At 45.0% G+C, this 9,440-nt stretch overlaps 1 non-coding gene across 1 annotated transcript in view; it reads right to left on the reverse strand.

Moving 5' to 3' along the window:
• LOC102092749 (uncharacterized) overlaps nucleotides 1-6,059 on the reverse strand; it is a 77,742-nt gene extending 71,683 nt beyond the window's left edge. Inside the window, exon 1 of the transcript XR_002408073.2 lies at nucleotides 5,847-6,059. This is a non-coding gene — a transcript (uncharacterized LOC102092749). The remainder of the gene's footprint in view (nucleotides 1-5,846) is intronic.
• Nucleotides 6,060-9,440: the final 3,381 nt, after the last annotated feature.

Below are 9,440 nucleotides of genomic sequence, written 5' to 3' on the forward strand. Positions count from 1 at the left end.
GAATAAAGGGCTGCAGGTTGAATCCACTGATGTGCAAGCCAGTTAAAATTTACAGAAATATTAAGATTTCCCAGCTGACAGACCCTAAGAACTCAGACCCTACTGTCTAATGGCTCTTGCTATGATGGACTTTGCCACTGGCTGATAAAATTAGTAAATGTGAACCTCAGCCATCAGCTACTTAGCATCATTTACCAGTGGCTAAGAAGTGCCAGTCTTAAATCACCCATTTATTGATAACTTCCCGAGTATGGTATTGCTGGATGCTTCTAATCTTCCTCTGGTGCTGAGGATATGGGGGGGCGCTGGGGGGCAGTAATTGCCCCGGCCCCCGGATCACTCTAAAGCCATCTTCAGAAAAGTGGCACCGATATTAACAGGCTGTTACTGACAGCAGATCCATAAATAATTCCACATAATGCACGGCCCCGGCCTTTAGGAGGTCTAGAGGAAAAAAAGATAAGCTGAAATATTGATAAATGTGTCTGTGAGAGCTATTAAAAAAGGGAAAGAAGTTTCCATGGGGATTGGTCTAAGCCGCTGTACCCAGGGCAAGAGAGAAAACTTGGTCACAAATAGTCCCGAGTGCACAGCACCAAGCAAAAGGCTAAATGAAAAGAATAACACAACTTCAGCAGGACTTCAGAAATGGAAATATCCCCCTTCAGAGGTCAAAAAACTGTTGGGAAAGAAGAATTTTTCTAGCAAACCTCAGTACAGGTGGGGATGGAGCTCAGGTGTGTTCCTGCTGTGCTGCAGATACAGAAAAGGTCTCTGACATCTAGTCACGCACAGAGGAATGAGCTGCTCTCTGCCATGCACTGAATCTATTCTTTCATGTCCTTAAGTGCACTGGAGTAATGTATTTTCCATGTTACTTCTTGCAGTTATCACTGAGAGACGTGTCCCTGAATCCCATCAGTGGGCACGTCCCGTTAGAGTGCTGCAGTGAATTGCTAAACATGTTTTATAAATGAGCTCAGCCCAAAATCCCTGCTACTCATCCTCGTTCTGTGAGGAGGCTTCGTAATGGTAGAAAACCCATGAAACGACTTGAACAGAGCAGAAAACAAACAAAAATAATAGCATTGTCTCCCAGTCAAGGTATTGAAACAGAGGAATGTGATTCATACCCTTAGAGATGCCAACTGAGTATCTACAAGCTCTGCTGCAGCACTTAACTCATTTTTGAGTCCACCCTTCTCCATTCTGTGCTTTTGACACCTTTATTCCTGACACACACACCTTAGAACAGCAAATAGAAACACCCACTGCCTGGGTGACATGGCTCATGCAGCTTCCAGCCAGATTTCAAAGCAACAGCTCCTCTTCGATTCCCAAATGGTGCTACAGGACCGACTCTCACACCAGTGGTTGGATTTCTTGGCACTTTGCTTTTTGGAAGAGTTTGGCATCTTCCACACGCCCGGCACATTAACCTCGCTCACCCAGAAACTCAGTTCTAGCCTTAAATTCCTTGTGCTTCAGCTTTGCATGTTCAAAATGAGGACACCGGCTCCTCTCTCCTCTCCTCATCTCTCAACGTTCCATCTCCGCTGGCTGCAGAGGGGATGCCCAACCCCATTTTCAGGCTGAGCCCCTGGGACCAGTTACCAGCCCCTTTCTGCATCTCCACTCTCTTTTTTGTGCACTTATAGCAGCGCACACAAAGGGGCCTGCGTTGGTCTTTTGAGGCTGTAAAAGCAAGAATGACTTGCAGTAACAACACTAAAGCACATATTTAAAACCTCGGATGCCACCACCCCTCTTAAGATGCAATTTCCTGAAGCACCTCTCTGCTGGGACTGATTTTTGTTTGACAATCCCTATGCCAAAGCCCTGCAAAGGAAAATAAATAAGGCTGCACAGGTCTATGTACACTGCAGCAGCCCAGCACCCAAAAAAAAGAGGAGAGGGAGAGAGAAACTGCAGTGGGACCCTGGGCCAGACTCATCTGGCAATCACCACCCCCAGATAGCTGTAATTTACTGTGAATTTTACATGCTAGAATCTGCTGTGTGCTGCAGGCACGCAGCCGAATGGAAAATAAACCTGAAATATTAATGATCCACTGCAGAGTGCAGGCAGGAAAAAATCTCCAAATGAGGACAGGGAACCTCAGATGGCCTAACAGAATTGCTCCATTTTTGTCCAAAAGACGGGTGAGTTAAAATGCACACACGCTGTCCCAGAAGGGAGGGAAAGCGCTGGAGTTGGGGTTTTAGGGTGTTCAGCAGCTGGACTGTGTGCCAAGCTGGGAACCCCGCTTAGCTGAGCTCTCCAGGTTGTCACCAGACCTCCTCGGCCAAGGCTTAGTCTAAGGACTTAGTCAAGAACTAAAATAGTCCAGGCTAAAGTGGTCTCCGCCCTAACCACAGATCTGAGCAGCACAAATCACAAGGCAGACAAAGCCAACAGAAAAGATGACAGGGATCTAATTGTGTCCTTATCAATACATCTCAGCAGCTGTCTAGACATTATAAACCAGCAGACAGACTTCCCCCTTTCACTGAAAAAACCTGACCCAAAACTCTTTAAATTTAACCAGAATGGAAATACAAGACCTCGGTCAAAAAGTAACAAGGGCTCAAATTCATACCAACATCACGGCTTCTGTATCCCTTGAACGATCGCGTTACTAATTCCACACCTCCTCCATATTCATGTCACCGTTTCCTTGTCTTAAAAGCCATCTTGACGTGGGGTTACAGTCATTTACTTCATCACTAGGAACGCTGCAATCAGAATAGTGCCTTCTCATTACTTATTTAAAATGTGCCAAGCAGCGTAGACATTTGTGAAATATATGCCAAATTATACCCAATGGAAAGGGGAAAATAAAGCAGTTACATATACGCATCTTCCGAGCATCCGCAGAGTACCCCATGACATGTAGGAGTAGCAGAGAAGCTCCAATTAGTTTAAAAAATTCATGGGCCAGCAGTTGCCTCCCTACACCAGGAATAAATCTGTTAGTAAGTGTTACTCAGAATAAAAAAAAGTGGTAATATTTGGCCTGCTGAGCTTATGTATCATGTCCTGGTAGGAAAGTCATGGGTAGAGGAAGCCACCTCAAAGTTGCATAGCATCTCTCAGATTGATTTTGACATGTTTAGCAAACTGTATTTATGCAAACCAGATCTCAGGAGCTGCCATAGACGGCAGATAGTGGGAGGTTTTGCGAAAGCTGGGGATTTGGACCACCCTTGCTCGGGAAAGTGCGAGCTGCTGGTGCCCAACCCTGCTGCCAAGCGTGGGTGGTGCAGCGGGTCCTGTCACCGGGAAGCTTGGGGAAAGAAAACCCCGGCTGGCGATGCTAAAATTGCTCATTTTCCAGCGAGCTGTGGCTGTTGCTAAGGGCAGATCCCGTCCGCTGTGGTTCAATCTGGCGTTAAACCACAAATCCACCGGCAGAAAACCCGCACTGGGTGTCACCTCTGCCCGGCGTCACGGGGACTCCAATGAAGCCAATGCCCTTAGATCTTAATATACGTTTAGTTTTAAGAACGTACTTGGATCTTATAAGACAATCAACTCATTCTCTAAAGCATCATGGCTTTCACTTGTCTTGACTCTGTCCTGCCAAGGTTTTCAGCACAGCCAGGGAAGCTACGTGAGAAGCAGAACAAGCCACGTCCAGACACTCCAGTATCTCCAGGAAGAGCCACCAGCAACAAGCAAAAAACATCAGGGAAAACAACAGGATCTTGTTACACAAACATCCGACTCCAACCACAATCAGAAATACTTGCAGTGTTATTCACGTTTCTTCCCTGGCAATCTTTGGGTACCCTGGGCTGCAATATCTGCATCCCAGTCCCATCCTTTGTGAAGCCAGCAGCAACGTTTCCAGACTTAACATGACCTTCAAAAACCCCATTTGTCCCCCAACCAAAACATTTATCCAGCTTTGTATTTTTACTGTAAGACTAAAATTTCATGTTCTGACTGGGTTTGTGCTGAGCTGCCTGACGGACAATAAATATAATCACACTTAAGTTAATGGGCAGGACACCAAACCCCAAAGCTTTTATTTTCATTAAACATCATTAGATGTGGCATGTCTTTTATCAAATCTGTCCCAAATATTCACTTTATTAAAAAGCCCATCAACCCCAGACTGCATAATGTGATCTGCAAGGACAGACAGAATTTATATGAAAAACATTAGCAGGTGGAGACACAGACTCCTGAAAACAATAGATAAATTCCAAAGCCCTCTTTAGAAAGGATCTTAAAAGGACACGCAGAATGAAGAGGAATTAATAATTCAAAGTGTGCGCAGGGATTATTTTGCAAACAGGAAAAAGAAATGACCTATTTTAGCTAAAAAAAAAAAAATCAAAGGTATTTAGATGAACATGGTAGTTAAACATTTAGATGCCTCTGAATATCTGACCACAGTGCACAGGTTATAAGCAGCTTCCAATTCTGCAAACTACCGCACGCCAACGGGCACAACCCAGGGACCCCAGGATTTCTCACACAAATTATGCAAAACACTGAAAATTCACTTATTCTCACCGTGCCGTGGCAGCTTTAGGAGCCTTGGCTGGGGCAAACAGGAAATACAAACTCATGTTTTGAACCTGTAATTTCAAGACATACAAAGACGCACTTTTCAGGGCTGCAGTGATGCTGCTGATCTGCACCACTCTGGCTGGGCTGAGGCTAATCAGGCACTAGAAACTCCTCCTGAATCACGCAGCTCATTTTCCACAGGCTTTGGTGACTCCAAAAGCTAAAACCTGACTTGCAGCTTCAAACCTCCTAGGTCTGCATGACTGTTAGTCTGTCTGCATAGAGAGGGAAAGACAGGAGAGAGGTCAACAGCAGCAATCTGTTAATAAGTGTTATTCAGACCAGAAAAGCATGGTAATATTTGGCCCTCCCACTCTCCAGCTCCCATATGCAGACTCTTGGCTCTATGATGTTAAGACTAGACTAAAGCTTTACTTTATTTTTCCTGCGCAACTCCAAATTCTGCACGTTTATGTTCAATTTAAAAGCTCTAGATAGAGGTAAGATAACATCTCTTTGCAAGCACCTGATCTAACCCCTGTCTGGAAGCGAACACGAGCTGCAACATCCCAGAGACAGTTTCTTTCTCTGCACAAACCAGCTTGTCGCCTTCCACTCGTGACGGTGTCATTTGTCAGCAGGCAGCACTGCCTCATGGATAATCCCCGTGAGACCTCGGTCCATCACGCTGGTGTCACAAACCAGCGGAGCACATCGTTCCCAGAGCCAGGCAAGCCAGGCTTTAGCAGGACTCTGCATGGGGATGTCACCTTAATGTTCTCAGGACGGATTTCAGCCAAGCTGCACATGCCACCACTCCCAATTTTCAGCGTTTTGCCTTGGCTGATGGTTTCTCCAAGGGGTGCAGGGGGATTAAACCTGGACTGGATTAAACCTGAAGAATCACAGACACACCAATACAACACAAGCCTGAGACACAAAATGTCTTTGCTGTCATTTTAACTCAGAGATACAACTTCTAGAAGAGAGCTGGCATGAACTTAGGGCAACTCAAGGCCTGGGCAGAATAATTTTGTCAGATGCACCCAAAAAAATCAATGTATGCAAGAAATGAGCTCCAAACAGACTTTACTCTGAACTGTTTAGCAAAGAAACCAACTAAAAACAGGATTTATCCAAAACTACTCAGCACGCCCACAATATTATAAAACACAGGTATGGATGCCAGTTGAAGATATTATTACTATGCGACCACACAAGAATAAGCAGGACCTACAAATGTAAACAAGAAGCCTCTTTCGCTCCAGGGTTCCCAGCAGAAATAACCACCTGGATAACTGGGGTACATCCAGAAAATCACTCACCGAGGAGCAGCTGAGGGCTCTCAGTCCCGAGGAGTCTCATCAGTCGATCCTTGAGCTCAGGGGGGTCTCTGTTGTCCCCAAAACCCCAAAGGTTCTGTGACCTGGAGGGTTCTATGGCCTGCAAGGGTCTTGCTGCCGCCACTATGAGCTAGGCCTGTACCTCAGGGCCTGGCACCTGATTGGCTGAGGAGTCTGTCTGTCACCGAGGGGTCCCGCCCCTTCCACCCCCCATGAGGGGTCACGGGGCTGGGTACAAGGGGAGACAAAAGGTGCTAAAGAGCCATTAGCTGCGCTAATTAAAGCTCCGGATCTCACCTGGGGGCATCTTGTCCACCCTAACAGTGCTAAGGGTCTCCTGTGCATGAGCCTCAGCTCTGAGGTGCAGCGTTGGCTGCGTGAGGCATTAATTGCATTAATTGTGCTGGTGATTACACACCGACCTTCAGGAAAATAGCACCGTTCGAAAAATGCAATGAAATATTTTTATGTAGATGCTTTACTTCATATTTTTTGAAGAGTATTAATTGAAAAAGACAGATACTTCTACAAGATTACACGGTATTTCCTTCTTTGTTAAAGAGCAACATCTTTTCCTGTTTGCCAAAAATATACAAACAAACCCAAAGCCAATAAGTCGAACATTCAAAGCACTTCACACCCATGTCACAGGTTTAGTATCTCTGAAAACTGAGTTTTATAAGTGAATAAGGATAATCCGTGTCGGAGAAACTGAGCCAAGGGGAGACATCCCTCCAGGCGCAAAGATTAACCCTCAATTTTGCATCATCCGACGGGCGCACGGGATTTACAAATCAGGTCTAAAACATTAACCAATCCCTCGAACAGGCAGCATGTTGGAGTCGAGCCTTCCAGATGGGGAAAGCAAGGCAGCGACTTTACACAATATTTCCAAAATCACGAGGGAAGAAGCTGTCAAAGGCAAAGTGGGAACTCGTTAACATCCAGGTTTATGTAACTGTGCCCTGAGGAAGAAACCTTTCAATGCCAATTAAATCTCCTCTCCTGTTTCGTACACAATCCCCAATTCTTGGTCCTTTGGCTCGTGGGAAATAAGAGACTAATCCCAAATCCACACATCTGGTAAGAGCAGGAAGGGAGCTATTTGCTGCTGCTTGCTTGCTGAATTTGATTTAGAGTTATTAGCCTCTAAGAAAAACGCTTTGCAAGAAAGAAATGCCAAGTTGGGTGTTTGCGTGGTGTTGTGTTCACCTGCAAGCACAGGACGAGGGGTGTTTTCGGTAAGGTCAGCTCTTTGGGAAATGCTGAACAGCCGCAGCAGCCTGACCTTTCCAGACGTTAGTTAAACAACCAACAAGCCGCCTGTCCTGTCAATTGAGGGGGTAATTTTCTGTGACATCAGCTTTCAAACAAGATGTCAGCGGCATTTCCTTGCCTGGAAAAAAAAAAAAAGAATAAATAAAGAATTTACGTCTCACTTTGATTGATCTAAAAGTGCCTTGAATGAGTAGAAAAGGCTGCGGTGAATTTTTGATTGGAGCCTGACAGACAAGGACCTGAGCAACAGAACGAGGGTTGTTTTCTAATCAGTTGCCCATGGGAGCTGCTAGTATTTATTTTGTAGGATATTAGTGAGAGAATAGCAACAGATCGTAATTGCAGGCATTAGAAAATATTATAAGTACTGATGTATTTAAATTAAAATACACAATATGCTGTCCTTTTGTTCTGCAGCACGTTCCTGCAATGGAAGCCTTGTAAGAAAGGGTGAAACCACATAAAACTCAAGCTGTAAATGTCAATGTATGGACAAAAGGACAAGTGTTCTGCAGTGCATGAGGAGTTACTGTTCCTTTGTGCTGATCCCAATGCATCAGCCACAGTCGGGCTCGGTGCACAAAGCTGAAGTGCATCTGAGAGATGTCCAAGCATGAGACCAGGTTTATCGGCAAATCCCCGTTTATTACAGCTTTTATTCAGCCCCAAAACCACCCCCAGGAGCAGCCTTGTAGCCTGCACAGCACTGGATCCCCTCAAAGACATTTGCAGGTCACGCCGATGCCGCCTGCATCACTGCTCAATGTCCCCAACCAAACAAAACTGCTGTTATTCAAACCCAGGACTGCGCACGCCAACTTTATTTTGCATAATAGGACTCACTCGATTACAGAATCTATTTCCAAGCGTGCATAACCTTACTACATAACTGCACTATTTGCTGCAATTTCCTTCCACTTTTTCACTGATTGCATTGTCAGGAAGAGGAGTACGAGGAGCTGAACAATCCTGGGTTAGGGGGTTGCTCTGGCAAAAGGCATTTCCACCAGGGACACCTGAAAATAGAGGTTTTGCAGGCAGCCTTACACCTCTCTCTTGGCAGATGTTTCAGCTGCTACAGAAATAACACATCAGTCACAGCAGGAAGGAAAGGGCTCCAAACAGATGGTTTAGAAATATAAGGTTTGTCAGTGTAGATGGAGTCGCAATCCTCGAAGGAGGTTGTAGCCAAAAATACTATAGAGGTCGGGTCATTCAGAGAGAAATAATAAATCCGGTAAGTTAGAAACCTGTGCGTAAGGATAATGAGGGATCGTTTATCCGCAAAGTATTACTTGACTTCCTCAAGCACTCGATTATATATAGCATGATTGATCATGCTCGAGAAAGCAAGTACATTTAATTTCACGCAGCAGTGAACCCCCCAGCCTCACTACACAGCATTTAGCAGGCAGCGCTCTGTCTGACACCGTGTTCCACCCACCCATTCCAGTGACACGTTTGGTGTCAGCGTGTCGGGGAGGTGGGAACCGTCACCTCCATCAGTTTATCCAGCCTGGGATGTCACCACGTGCGATGGCCAAGCGCAGGGTCCCCAGCCAGGGGTAAGGCTGACAAGGGTCATTTTGCAGCTGACACATTCCAAGCAGCACTCCAAACTTTAAAACTTCGTTTTATTTTAATTCCAGGTATGGTCATTATTTAGAATAAATGTCCCTTCTACAAGCAGCAGTTGATCTCTGCAGTATCTTGTGGCAAATCTCAACAGAAAGAAAATTGATGCCTAATAAATCCTACGCGTTAAGAACTTTAGCTTTGGCAAAGCCAGAGATGTTAAAGTGGAGATATACTGGAGCTAATTCTCAGTACTTCAGTGAAATGGGGAGCTAGAATAATTGCTATTATCTTACAGGTACATCTGCAACAAATTGCCTGAGTGTATGGGCTATAAATCTTAATAAGGAGGTTTGTCTTAGCGACTTGCCTGTTGCAGAAGGGACATGCACACACCTCAGGCTGCTCCAGGTCCGAGATTAAACATCCCCAGCTTAAATTCAACACCTTAAGCCTCTTTATTAATGTCTCAAAAAAGCGTGATTGATGAGAGTCCTTCCAGGGCAGGTATTGGAAACCATTGGGAACAGCAGCTGCTTCATTTCAAATAATTAATCTTCCTGGAATTTATCACTTTACATGTCAGAGCTGAAGATGTTTGTGCTGCTCAAAGGTTACGTGCTTCTCCTTTAAAAACACAGTTTCACCTCTTAAACGGGATTTTTTTACAAGAGTGATATACAACAGAACAGAAGCATTTCTTCTTGTTGTATAATTCAGGAC

Source organism: Columba livia, chromosome 25 (genome assembly GCF_036013475.1).
Source record: "Columba livia isolate bColLiv1 breed racing homer chromosome 25, bColLiv1.pat.W.v2, whole genome shotgun sequence".
NCBI classification, from domain to species: Eukaryota; Metazoa; Chordata; class Aves; order Columbiformes; family Columbidae; genus Columba; species Columba livia.